The sequence below is a fragment of the Balaenoptera ricei genome, chromosome 4, assembly GCF_028023285.1.
Source record: "Balaenoptera ricei isolate mBalRic1 chromosome 4, mBalRic1.hap2, whole genome shotgun sequence".
Classification (NCBI taxonomy): Eukaryota; Metazoa; Chordata; class Mammalia; order Artiodactyla; family Balaenopteridae; genus Balaenoptera; species Balaenoptera ricei.
In genome coordinates this window covers 113,962,052-113,975,024 of record NC_082642.1, presented here as the reverse complement: position 1 = coordinate 113,975,024, position 12,973 = coordinate 113,962,052, and the positions used below count along the sequence as shown (strand labels likewise).

General features: G+C 36.5%; 2 protein-coding genes across 8 annotated transcripts in view; one reads left to right on the top strand and one right to left on the bottom strand.

Moving 5' to 3' along the window:
- Positions 1–12,973, top strand: part of CMSS1 (cms1 ribosomal small subunit homolog) — a 393,286-nt gene that overhangs the window by 205,389 nt on the left and 174,924 nt on the right. The window contains exon 1 of one of the 2 annotated variants that reach the window (XM_059921303.1): positions 4,416–4,465. The exons of the other annotated variant lie outside the window; for it this stretch is intronic. The gene's annotated coding sequence lies outside the window, so the exon portion shown is untranslated. Of the gene's footprint in view, positions 1–4,415; positions 4,466–12,973 lie in introns of those variants that run through there. 2 annotated transcript variants of the gene reach the window in all.
- FILIP1L (filamin A interacting protein 1 like) overlaps positions 1–12,973 on the bottom strand; it is a 306,240-nt gene that overhangs the window by 198,841 nt on the left and 94,426 nt on the right. The gene's annotated exons all lie outside the window — the stretch shown is intronic.

Below are 12,973 nucleotides of genomic sequence, written 5' to 3'. Positions count from 1 at the left end.
ATTGAAGTGTATAGAAAAGAGGGAAGCAAGTTTCCTAGTTTCTAAAAAGACCTAAAATCTTAAACCAGAAAGCCCTTAGCCATAGCTCTTTTGGTAAAACCATTTGGTGTGGTTATAAACTGTGTGGGATGTAGGCGTATTGAGGAAGTGCTAGGGGTAGGGGCAGTAAGAGGCTGCCTCCAATTCCACTGCCCCTATTGAGATAATCTCAGGAACTAACCGGAACTAATCTCTTCCTCAGCCCTCATCTGTTCTTTGACTCTTATTTAAATTTTGTTTTTGTTGTCTTTGATTGTTACCTTTGTATAACCCATTTCCCTAAATAATCTGTAAATTTCTTCAAGTTATGTACTTCCGTTGAGAACATTCATTGGCATACTTCTTTCCTCCTTCCCCATATCATCAACACCACTACCCACAGATTGATCAATTTGAGTCCCTCCTTTCACCCCTTTTCAGGAAGTGATCATCTGTAATTTTCTGCTCTAAAGCCTCCTTTAAAAAAATATTTCTTCTGCATAGTCATGGAATCCATCATTCAAATTCCAGACGTTTTAGTTTTACCCTTTTAATTTTATATTATTAAAACTTAGCTTTGGAACGATGAGAATTCAACTTGTTTATCTTATAACTTCTCTTCCCTTAAGAAAATTCCAACTTGAGATTCACTCAACCCTTAGCATAGTAACTCCTAGAATTTGCTCCTTAAGTGAAGAAATCAAAGCTAAGAGCAAATGTTCCTGACTCTGTTTTGAATCAGATAACCAAATTAATAATTGCAGCATGTCAGCCAAAGTAAGCAAGCATTCTTGATAGGTAGAACCATGATGCATTGTCTTGAGCTATTTGATTACTAAACCACTGCAAGCTCTTGAAATTGAGCTATCTTTTTTTTTTAATTTTTTTTTTTAGCTGCATCGGGTCTTAGTTGTGGCACGTGGGATCTTTCGTTGTGGTGCATGGGCTCTTTGTTGCAGTGCGCAGGCTTCTCTCTAGTTGTGGCACGCAGGCTCATTAGTTGTGGTGCATGAGCTTAGTTGCCCCGTGACATGTGGGATCTTAGTTCCCTGACCAGGGATCGAACCAACATCCCCTGCATTGCAAGACGGATTCTTAACCACTGGACCACCAGGGAAGTCCCAAAATTGAGCTATGTCTAATGTGCATTGCGAGAAACAAACCAAAAAACAAACTTGTTTTTAAAGTATTTTTGTCTGGTCTTGTTTTATGTACCCTTTGTCCAGAACCTGAGCATATTCATCTTCATAACTTTTTCAGTATTTACTGGCTTTCTTAGCGCCTTAGCTAGTATTTTTCATATGAGGTTTATACCATCTATGACCTATAATTTTCCCTGACTCGCTATGTTTCTTGTGTCCTTGACATTCATTAGGCTACTGTCAGCTCTCTGTAATGGAAAGAAAAGAAGAAATCACCTATTGTTTTCTGCTCTAAAGGCTTTATTACTTTTCCTATTTTTCTCTTCATGACCATGAGAGTCAATAAGTTGAGTCTCTCAGATTTAGCCTTTTTATCTTTTGCTTACGGAGATCAAAATGTCTTATTGCCTGAAATTTTCGTTTGACTAGAAGACCGTGTAGAGCAGAGTGATGTGTCCACAAAAAAGTTTTTGCTGTGTTCACTGATCCATTTTGTATGAAATATCAAATTCTGAAAATTCATGCTTATACATCTCCCACCATAAAAAGATGGTGCCATGAGACAAACCAAATTATGAAGGATGCAAAAGTCCAGTCAGGAGAAACTGATAAGAGATCCATTATACAATGCGGAAAGGAGTTAGGGACAAAATATATTCTCAGTTGGGTGGCTGAGGCACAGTGAGGCCTGGAATTGGCCCAGAATGTATACAGATTTTGCTCTAGTTACAAGGCCAACCTCCAAAGTGCTTTAAATCAGACAAGTGCTTCACTGAGGGAAGCTAGAGTGTTGTACAGGCATAACGGACCTTGTTGCTTTGCCACTGTTATGACTTGTAATATAGGGCTGACAGGAATCATTGGGATGGATGTATTAGTTGTCTGGTGGCAACAGGAAGTTGGCAAGAGGTGGCCACTGGGGGAATAGTGGCAGATATTGGTTGATATCTGTTGGTGAGCAGATTCTCATGGCCTCCCACCTACTGGTTATTACATACCATGGGTTTATTGGTTTTATAAGTAATTAGGTTCTGATTTTCTTGCAATTTGGGAAACTGAGGCCTCCTTGGGACTTAGGAGTTAGAGTTGATTTTCCTAGCACAACCTTGCCATGGGACCTATATACAGGGCATTGCCCTTCTCATCTGCTAAGTTAGCATAATATTTTCCACCTTCCTAATCTTTGTACTAACATAATTACAATAAATTGCTGCTGCTCTTGGAGATAATCTCTCTTCTCACATCTGGGTTTAAGTCTTTCAGTTAAAGCTACTTAAGCAGTGGGGAGGAAAGAGCTTTTCCATAAAGTTAAGGTCTTTCCTGATAAAGGTAACTACTCCACCCCTCCTTCCCAGTTAGATCCCTTGCCAGCAATAGCATAGACTTGAGCTAGTGCCAAATGTTTTAATACCATAAGGACTCACTTGATAAAGTCTGTGCATGGCAAAGGAAAAAACAGTCAAAGTTCCCAAACTAAAAATTTTCCAAGACTTCCGTATGAGATGCAGTTAGGGCACCCTTCATCTAATTGTTACTGTGTGTTTGCCGTAGTCATTAGTACCCTGCAATTCTCATTCTCCAGCTCTTCTAGAGATTATAAATTATAGGAAGTGCTAGCCATATCAAAATGGATACTCTAGCTACAAAGAATTTGGTCTTTAACAAAAAGGCAAAAACAGGGAAAAACTGTGGGATTAATACTGTGATCATTTCAAATAATTACCAAGTCATTATTGGTCTATTAGTCAGCAGCATTCAGTGTATTACTTCATTGTTACGTTAATATTTTGCATGTGTTTATTGGCTTTTCTTCCCTTATTGTTATAAACTCTAGATAGGAAAAGCATTATTGTCTTGCTCTGGCCCTTATATTTTGCATGAAGAACCAGCATAGCATGGAAAGTGCCAACACGAAATAGTTGTTGGATAACTGACTAGATGAAGCAAAATGATTTCATAGATCCCTGGATATAAGAGAGATTAATTAATGATCAGTACTTACGAAATACTCAGACAATTCAGAAACCTGGAACACACCTACCTATAAATACAAGAAAGAGATCTTTTTCTCTGTTTGACTGACAGTGATTTCCAGATCTCATAGATAATGATAGTTTTAGCCTCAACATCCACCAAACCTTTACCATAGTTGCCAATGAATAATAAAGTTGACTGGTTTATGGTAGACTCAAAAGAAAAATAAAAGATGTGTGGCCATTAAATATTAGAATGTCCCTGAATGGGAATTCAGATTGAATGCAGGTGACTGAATGTAGCAAGGCCTGTTTCAATTTGACCCCTCAAGATTTTGCCTCCTGTTTGAAGAAATTAATGGATTTGAACCAAACCTGCAATATTACTTAATAATATAAGATTTATCTTCAGTTCATTTTATTTTCCTGTTGTCCTGAAACAAAATGATGGCTTATATAAATTCCGACATAATTTCTCTGAGGAAGTTAGAGCTCACAGTAGTGGTAATTATAATGATAGCATTAAAAGCAGGAACAAGATTGCCTGCCCCTGTTAGCAGTGTGAGTAATCAAAGGCATTAATGGACCGTGAAAACTGGAGAGCTGGGGTGACCATGGGTTAGAGCTAACATACATAGGCAAGCACAGTATAGGGGAAACTTTCATCACCTCCACTACACTGAGTCTTTTCTCTTGATAGAGCAAGCTCTTAATTTCCCCTGGTTGTTAATCTGGCACCTTTCATGAACATCAGTGTTCACTTTGGGGAAAAAAAAAAGCAAACAGCCAAAACATCTAAGTGTTAAGGGGGAAGGAAAATCAACAGAGGAAATTACAGTAGCACTTGATACAGTGGCACCTTTTTCTTGAGTCATATGAGGTGAAATTATTTGAAAGTTTGCAGCTTTGGCAGTCTCTCTTTAAGACAGTAACCAGAGGTCTGGGAGAGAAAGTAACATGCATATATGGCCACAGTTTAGCCATGGCCTTTATACGCATATGTGTCCACATTTTCTAAACTGGCCTCTTAAAATATATATGAGAGTCAAGTGATTTGAAAGTAGATACCACTTCCTTTCTTCATTGCTCCCTGTTTGCCATTTCCTTTCTAACATTAATTACCATTTCTGAAGAAATTGGTGTTTCCTGACCTGGGTATAGTTTGTTTGTTTTGGATAGTCCATCAGTTTAAGATACCTGCCATGTCTTTTGAAATCTAGTCTATTGAGTGTTGAATATAATACTAAGTTCTCTAAGTTTCTTCTAACACTCTTGTTTTTAGGTAAGTCATCTGATTGGAGTGACATTTCATTTGATGGAATTTTCCATTTGGTAAAGTATTATTACTATTTTTATCCAATGATATAAACTTTGGTTTTTGTGATTTCTCAGTTTGTATTTTCCCACAACATTGACCTCCAGAGTATGCTCTGTCTTGAAGACAAAAAATATGAGAGAGAGAGAGAGCCAGAGCCAAAGAGAGACAGAGAGAGAGAGGGAGAGAGAGAGAAGGTCTAGAAAACAAGGGAAATGGCATATAACTAAATATATTTCTCTGTACAAAAAAAAAAAAACTATTGAAAGAAACCTACCTCTTTATAGCTATTTCCATCAGTTTTGCTTATTAGAACTTCAGGAAGTGGAAGAGTTTTTTTTGGTTTTTGTTTTGTTTTGTTTTGAATTTTATTTTATTTATTTTCTATACAGCAGGTTCTTATTAGTTATCTGTTTCATACATATTAGTGTATATATGTCAATCCCAATCTCCCAATTCATCACACCACCACCCACCCCACCACTTCCCCCGCTTGGTGTCCATACGTTTGTTCTCTGCATCTGTGTCTGTATTTCTGCCCTGCAAACCGGTTCATCTGTACCATTTTTCTAGGTTCCACATATATGCGTTAATATACGATATTTGTTTTTCTCTTTCTGATGTACTTCACTCTATATGACAGTCTCTAGATCCATCCCTGTCTCAACAAATGACGCAATTTCATTCCTTTTTATGGCTGAGTAATATTCCATTGTATATATGTACCACATCTTCTTTATCCATTCATCTGTCAGTGGACATTTAGGTTGCTTCCATGCCCTGGCTATTGTAAATAGTGCTGCAATGAACATTAGGGTGCATGTGTCTTTTTATATTATGGTTTTCTCTGAGTATATGCCCAGTAGTGGGATTGCTGGGTCATATGGTAGTTCTATTTTTCGTTTTTTAAGGAACCTCCATACTATTCTCCATAGTGGCTGTATCAATTTACATTCCCACCAACAGTGCAAGAGGGTTCCCTTTTCTCCACACCCTCTCCAGCATTTGCTGTTTGTAGATTTTCTGATGATGCCCATTCCAACTGGTGTGAGGTGATACCTCATTGTAGTTTTGATTTGCACTTCTCTAATAATTAGTGATGTTGAGCAACTTTTCATGTGCTTCTTGGCCATCTGCATGTCTTCTTTGGAGAAATGTCTGTTTAGGTCTTCTGCCTTTTTTTTTGATTGGGTTGTTTGTTTCTTTAATATTGAGCTGCATGAGCTGTTTATGTATTTTGGAGATTAATCCTTTGTCCGTTAATTCATTTGCAAATATTTTCTCCCATTCTGAGGATTGTCTTTTCATCTTGTTTGTAGTTTCCTTTGCTTTGCAAAAGTTTTTACGTTTCATTAGGTCCCATTTGTTTATTTATGTTTTTATTTCCATTTCTCTAAGAGGTGGGTCAAAAAGGATCTTGCTGTGCTTTATGTCACAGAGCATTCTGCCTATGTTTTTCTCTAAGAGTTTTATAGTATCTGGCCTTACATTTAGGTCTCTAATCCATTTTGAGCTTATTTTTATGTATGGTGTTAGGGAGTATTCTAATTTCGTTCTTTTACATGTAGCTGTCCAGTTTTCCCATCACCACTTATTGAAGAGACTGTCTTTTCTCCATTGTATATCCTTGCCTCCTTTTTCATAGATTAGTTGACCATAGGTGCATGGGTTTATCTCTGGGCTTTATATACTGTTCCATTGATCTATATTTCTGTTTTTTGTGCCAGTACCATATTGTCTTGATTACTGTAGCTTTGTAGTGTAGTCTGAAGTCAGAGACTGATTCCTCCATCTCCATTTTTTTTCCCTCAAGACCGCTTTGGCTATTCAGGGTCTTCTGTGTCTCCATACAAATTTTAAGATTTTTTGTTCTAGTTCTGTAAAAAAATGCCACTGGTAATTTGATAGGGATTGCATTGAATCTGTAGATTGCTTTGGGTAGTATAGTCATTTTCACAATATTGATTCTTCCAATCCAAGACCATGGTATATCGCTCCATCTGTTTGTGTCATCTTTGATTTCTTTTTCATCAGTGTCTTATGCTTTTCTGCATACAGGTCTTTTGTCTCCCTAGGTGGGTTTATTCCTAGGTATTTTATTCTTTTTGTTGCAATGGTAAATGGGAGTGTTTCCTTCATTTCTCTCTCAGATTTTTCGTCATTAGTGTATAGGAATGCAGGAGACTTCTGTGCATTAATTTTGTATCCTGCAACTTTACCAAATTCATTGATTAGCTCTAGTAGTTTTCTGGTGGCGTTTTTAGGATTCTCTATGTATAGTATCATGTCACCTGCAAACAGTGACAGTTTTACTTCTTCTTTTCCAATTTGTATTCCTTTTATTTCTTTTTCTTCTCTGAGTGCCGTGGCTAGGACTTCCAAAACTATGCTGAATAATAGTGGTGAGAGTGAACATCCTTGTCTTGTCCCTGATCTTAGAGGAAATGCTTTCAGTTTTTCACCATTGAGAATGATGTTTGCTGTGGGTTTGTCGTATATGGCCTTTATTATGTTGAGGTAGGTTCCCCCTATGCCCACTTTCTGGAGAGATTTTATCATAAATGGGTGTTGAATTTTGTCAAAAGCTTTTTCTGCATCTATTGAGATGATCGTATGGTTTTTATTGTTCAATCTGTTAATATGGTGTATCAGATTGATTGATTTGCATATATTGAAGAATCCTTGCATCCCTGGATAAATCCCACTTGATCATGGTATATAATCCTTTTAATGTGTTGTTGGATTCTGTTTGCTAGTATTTTGTTGAGGATTTTTGCATCCATATTCATCATTGATATTGGTCGGTAATTTTCGTTTTTTGTGGTATCTCTGTCTGGTTTTGGTATCAGGGTGTTGGTGGCCTCATAGAATGAGTTTGGGAGTGTTCCTTCCTTTGCAATTTTTGGAAGAGTTTGAGAAGGATGGGTGTTAGCTCTTCTCTAAATGTTTGATAGAATTCACCTGTGAAGCCATCTGGTCCTGGACTTTTGTTTGTTGGAAGATTTTTAATAAGTTTCAGTTTCATTACTTGTGATTGGTCTATTCATATTTTCTCTTTCTTCCTGGTTCAGTCTTGGAAGGTTATACCTTTCTAAGAATTTGTCTATTTCTTCCAGGTTGTCCATTTTATTGGCATAGAGTTGCTTGTAGTAGTCTCTTAGGATGCTTTGTATTTCTGTGGTGTCCATTGCAACTTCTCCTTTTTCATTTCTAATTTTATTGATTTGAGTCCTCTCCCTCTTTTTCTTGATGAGTCTGGCTAAAGGTTTATCAATCTTGTTTATCATCTCAAAGAACCAGCTTTTAGTTTTATTGACCTTTGCTATTGTTTTCTTTGTTTTTATTTCTGATCTGATCTTTATGATTTCTTTCCTTCTACTAACTTTGGGTTTTGTTTTTTCTTCTTTCTCTTATTGCTTTAGGTGTAAGTTTACGTTGTTTGAGATTTTTCTTGTTTGTTGAGGTAGGCTTGTATTGCTATAAACTTCCCTCTTAGAACTGCTTTTGCTGCATCCCATAGGTTTTGGATCATCGTGTTTTCATTGTCATTTGTCTCTAGGTATTTTTTTATTTCCTCTTTGGTTTCTTCAGTGATCTCTTGGTTATTTAGTAATGTATTGTTTAGCCTCCATGTGTTTGTGATTTTTACGGTTTTTTCCTTGTAATTGATTTCTAATCTCATAGCATTGCGGTCGGAAAAGATGCTGGATATGCTTTCAGTTTTCTTAAATTTACCGAGGCTTCATTTGTCACCCAAGATGTGATCTATCCTGGAGAATGTTCTGTGAGCACTTGAGAAGAAAGTGTAATCTGCTGTTTTTGGATGGAATGTCCTATAAATATCAATTAAATCTACCTGGTCTATTTTATCATTTAAAGCTTGTGTTTCCTTATTAATTTTATGTCTGAATCATCTGTCCATTGGTGTAAGTGAGGTGTTAAAGTCCCCCACTATGATTGTGTTACTGTCAGTTTCCTCCTTTATAGCTGTTAGCAGTTGCCTTATGTATTGAGGTGCTCCTATGTTGGGTGCATATATATTTATAATTGTTATATCTTCTTCTTGGATTGATCCCTTGATCATTATGTAGTGTCCTTCTTTGTCTCTTGTAACATTCTTTATTTTAAAGTCTATTTTAGCTGATATGAGTATTGCTACTCCAGCTTTCTTTCGTTTTCCATTTGCATGGAGTATCTTTTTCCATCCCCTCACTTTCAGTCTGTGTGTGTCCTTAGGTCTGAAGTGCGTCTCTTCTAGACAGCATATATATGGGTCTTGTTTTTCCATCCATTCAGCAAGCCTGTTGTCTTTTGGTTGGAGCATTTAATCCTTTCACGTTTATGGTAATTATTGATATGTATGTTCCTATTACCATTTTCTTAATTGTGATGGGTTTGTTTTTGTAGGTCCTTTTCTTCTCTTGTGTTTCTGTCTTAGAGAAGTTCCTTTAGCATTTGTTGTAGAGCTGGTTTGATGGTACTGAATTCTCTCAGCTTTTGCTTGTCTGTAAAGCTTTTGATTTCTCCATTGAATCTGAATGAGATGCTTGCTGGGTAGAGTAATCTTGGTTGTAGGTTCTTCCCTTTCATCACTTTAAATAAATCATGCCACTCCCTTCTGGCTTGTAGAGTTTCTGTTGAGAAATCAGCTGTTAACCTTATGGGAGTTCCCTTGTATGTTATTTGTCATTTTCCCCTTGTTGCTTTCAGTAATTTTTCTTTGTCTTTAATTTTTGTCAATTTGATTATTATGTGTCTCGGCATGTTTCTCCTTGGGTTTATCCTGCCTAGGACTCTCTGCGCTTTCTGGACTTGGGTGACTATTTCCTTTCCCATGTTAAGAAGTTTTTGACGATAATCTCTTCAAATATTTTCTCGGTTCCTTTCTCTCTCTCTTCTCCTTCAGGGACCCCTATAATGCAAATGTTGTTGCATTTAATGTTGTCCCAGAGGTCTCTTAGGCTGTCTTAATTTCTTTTCATTCTTTTTTCTTTATTCTGTTCCATGGCAGTGAGTTCCACCATTCTGTCTTCCAGGTCACTTATCCGTTCTTCTGCCTCAGTTATTCTGCTACTGATTCCTTCTAGTGTATTTTTCATTTCAGTTATTGTATTGTTCATATCTGTTTGTTTTTTCTTTAGTTCTTCTAGGTGTTTGTTCTTTAATTCTTCTAGGTCTTTGTTAAACATTTCTTGCATCTTGTCGATCTTTGCCTCCATTCTTTTTCCGAGGTCCTAGATCATCTTCACTATTATTATTCTGAATTCTTTTTCTGGAAGGTTGCCTATCTCTGCTTCATTTAGTTGTTTTTCTGAGGTTTTATCTTGTTCCTTCATCTGGTACATAGTCCTCTGCCTTTTCATTTTGTCTGTCTTTCTGTGAATGTGGTTTTCCTTCCATAGGCTGCAGAATTGTAGTTCTTCTTGCTTCTGCTGTCTGCCCTCTGGTAGGGAAGAGTTATTATATTTAGTTGTTTTTAGAAAGGATTGGGCTTACTTCAGAAACTCCAGCCAAGTTTAGAGCAGTGGCTTCCTGATGTATTTGGTGAAAATCTGACATTCCTCAAAATGTTGATCGACAATACATCTTGAGAAAAGAGTTCTGTATCATCAGAGAGCTTTTCTTTTGAATCAGTGTTTTAAGTCTTCAGAATTTGTTCATTTTAAGAGATAGTTTTTAAATAGAAGAAACAAAATATATAAATTTAGAAGTATAAAACCAGGAGTCTGTGGCACAGAGATGGTACCAGAGCTTATAGTCCATAATAATAGAAGATTGAAGCCTCCAAAAGTGAGCATAATGATAGGGACAAAGGGGCATGTCATAATATCAAATGACTTCTCCTTGATGTTCTGGATCTTTTCACTCATAAGAAGGAAGTCTGTATTTGGTACACCTTCTGCAAAGGTAGGTGGGTCATGAATCCTAGCAGTTCTTTTTCCCTTGGGGGAAGGTTTTTCTTTCTGTAGAACTAGGTACATGTTGATCTATTGAATAACAAACAACCAGAGCCTAAAAACCCCATTCCCAGCATTATGGCTTTCCCAGTGCTTCTCAACGGAGAATTTTTTGTATGTTTTCTTGTAAAGATTAACTTGATAAAAAGATAGAACTTTAAATACCCGGAGAACTAGTTGGGTGCCGTATTCCTTTACTCTACTGGTCTATTATTTCTTCCCTCTCCTCAGTGTTAATTTTTTAACCTTAATATCTGGTGATTAGTAGTTATAAATCCTTTTGAGACCATGGAACATTGGCATATATTGTTGCTGATTGAGAGAAGTCACAATCCTTTGATATTGGATAAAACAGCGAAAGGATGACATTGACATTCTATTTTAAAAGTTTAGTGGCCAAAGCAAAGTTCCTTCTAGATCAGAAGGCTACCCCATCTCTACCCAGGGATAGGTCTCACCCCACAGATCCCAGAACACATAGGGTGATGACCGTTTATGCTCTGCAAAGCACCATGTTTTGGTTGAATGAATGGATGGATACATATATATTTACATTAGACTTTTAAATGCAAGTTTGAATATTTTAATATTGGAGTTTTTTTTTTTTAATGAAGAGAACTTTCCATTTTAGTCACAGCTACCTTATGTTTGGTAACATATGATATTGTGTAGATGCTTTCTCATACAGAGATTCTGATTATTCCCATACCAATAATCATTCACCTAAACTAGATTTCTTTTGAAAACCTTCGTGAGGGGAATGGTAGATGGGGAGCAGGAATGAACAGTATCCTTTAACTCAAAGTATTCAAAAAACAATTTAAAAAAACCAAAATATTGGTTGATTCTATACTGAGTTGGATTTTTAACACCTTCATCTGTTTTCCATATTCCAAAAGGATAAAATATCTAAAAATTATTTCTGGTCCTTTTATTAGAAAGGAGATTGGTAGAATTACTCTCTTGTCAACCATACACAAGGTCTGCTAGGTATGATTTGTATAAAAATAAATTAATTTCAATGCTGTTTTCCCTTTTTGTTTCCTGAGAATTTCTAGTTTCTCATTAATGACATCAAAAGCCCAAAACTAAACAAAATATTCTTTGTATCTCCAAAGAAACTGGTCATCCAGAGAAAATTCCAGCATTCTAGTATAGTATCTTGTAACTTTAGAGAAAATCAGAAGGCTTTGAACGAATATGTCACTCAGTAATAGGTAGGAGCATCTGGAGATAAGAATCCTTCCTAATTCTGTGAAGACTGGGAGAAGTTCTGATGCTTAAGGAGTAATTCAGATTCCCCACCCAATGCCAAATCTCTTTACTCAATTCAGTTTCAGCTCAGCTAAACTGCCATCACAAAAGGCAGACACATGTGGCTGATATTTACAAAATGAGTTGCTATCAAGACTAAGACACCAGTGGTAAATTGATTTCTGTATCCACTAAGCATATTCTGACAGCAGTCCTATTTCAAGGTCAATACATTTTATTAGATAAAGTATAGAAAATATTTAAAATTAAATTTAATAGAAAATGGAATGACCATATTCTTTTTGTTTCTTTTCTAAAATTAGCTCTTTCTAAACAGTTGAAAAAATATTTTTAAAATATTCTCAATGTCAAGTTCATTGCTTCTAGAATTCTCATGGTCCTTGAAAATGAATGCTGAGATTATTGAAGTAAAAATTGCTACAGCTATGACTGACATTACAGAAGAGAAATTGGGTCTTAAATGCCCTGTGCCTCAGTGTTCCCATCTATTTGCCTTGACTGGGCTGAAGCCCCATGAATTTAGGGACTGTCTGCTTTTGCTCATTTTGTACCTATGACCATTGTCATACTGCCAGGTACACAGTAGTCACTCACGAAGTATCTGATAAATGAGGGGAGGTGCCATAAATGTAAAATAATCTCAACCACATTGAAAGACCTTTAAATATATATATATTATTTTAACTGGTTTAGATGAAAATGTTTTCTAAAATATTTCCATTTATTTGCCTTAAAAGAACATATGCTAACCATATTTAAACTTTTTTTGATGACTCAAGGCCATCATTCAGTTTACTTCTTTTCAGCATGTGTTTATTTAACACCTCCTATGTGTGATGGTCCTCTCAGGCTCTTTTGCATACATAGGTCTTTTTACCACTGTACTATACGGCTTCTGATTGCTGTGTTTTGGGGCTACGGGGCCAGCTTTTTGTAGCTCTCTGATTTCCTGGCTGTGAAGACTGGCAGACTCCTGTGAGGGTACCTCTCTGAACCTTCTTCCCTAATGTGATACTTCTAATCTGTGAGTGTGAAGCTAAAATAATTCATGCACATATGCATATAAATTAAGAGCACACTGAGAGGCTCTTTAATATATAAAGTCCATGAAATTTGTAGACTGTGGCTGCCCAAGGCTCCATTTTATCCTTTTACTTATTTCTTGAATCTCTTGTGTTGTTCTACGTGAAATGTTGTTCTAAATTTATGAAGCACACATTTCCTTTATTCCCTTTCTTAACAGTGCTTCTAGGAACAGATTCAGGTTTTACAACACCTCGATCTTTGTTATCC